Below are 944 nucleotides of genomic sequence, written 5' to 3' on the forward strand. Positions count from 1 at the left end.
GGAAACCCCCCACTGCCAGCCACGGTCTCGAGCTGAACGGGGTCAGAGAGGGCTGGCTGAGGCCTCTCGCTCTGACACTGGGCGGGGGCAGGGTACCCCAGTAGGCGCCAGCTTCTCCCGGGCCGAGCGCCTCAGCCTGGTCTCCTGCACAGTGCTCGGCGACGTGCGGGGAGGGCACTCAGCACCGAAGCGTCCTCTGCACCAATGACACCGGCATCCCCTGCGATGAGGCCCAGCGGCCGGCCAGCGGGGCTGCCTGCTCCCTGCCGCCCTGTCCTCAGGCCCTGGACCCCGAAGGCTCAGGCAGCGGCTCCTCCAGCCACGAGCTCTTCAATGAGATCGACTTCATCCCCCCGCGCCTGGCCCCGCGCCCTCTGCCCCCCTCGTCACCTGAGCCGGCCGGCATGGGCAATGCCATCGAGGAGGACCCTGAGCTGGGCCCGCCGGGGCCCGTGTTTGTTGACGATTTCTACTACGACTACAACTTCATTAACTTCCACGAGGACCTGTCCTACGAGGAGCCCGACCCGGACCTGGCAGGGGCAGGGCACTGGACGCCCCCACCCCTGAGCAGTCCTGCTGAGCCCCCCATAAGCACCCGCCTGCCGGCCTCAGAGGCTCCGGGGACCGAAAAGGAGGGGGCACTGGGAGAGTCCCCTGCCCCTTGGCCCAGCCTCTCTCTGCCCCCACCCTCGGAGCAGGCCCCTGGGAACCTCCTGGTCAATTTCTTACCTGAGGAAGATGCCCCCGCCAGGCACCCAGACATGGGGCTCCCCAGCTGGCCCTGGCCCCCTGCTTCAGTCGGTGGCACGAAGACGCCTGCTGCCCCTGGGAGCCTCCCAGGAGGGGAAGACAGCCAGAGCCAAACTCCCCCTCCGCGCCGGCCGGGGGCCAACGAGCTGTCCGAGGAGGAGGAGGAGGAGGAGGAGGAGGAGGAGGAGGAG

The 944-nt window shown here is 69.1% G+C and overlaps 1 protein-coding gene across 1 annotated transcript in view; it reads left to right on the forward strand.

Annotated features, from left to right (window-relative positions):
- The window catches only part of ADAMTS7 (ADAM metallopeptidase with thrombospondin type 1 motif 7), a 47556-nt gene that overhangs the window by 39424 nt on the left and 7188 nt on the right, over window positions 1-944 (forward strand). The window lies entirely within an intron of this gene.

The sequence above is a fragment of the Ursus maritimus genome, unplaced genomic scaffold, assembly GCF_017311325.1.
Source record: "Ursus maritimus isolate PB19 unplaced genomic scaffold, ASM1731132v1 scaffold_27, whole genome shotgun sequence".
Classification (NCBI taxonomy): Eukaryota; Metazoa; Chordata; class Mammalia; order Carnivora; family Ursidae; genus Ursus; species Ursus maritimus.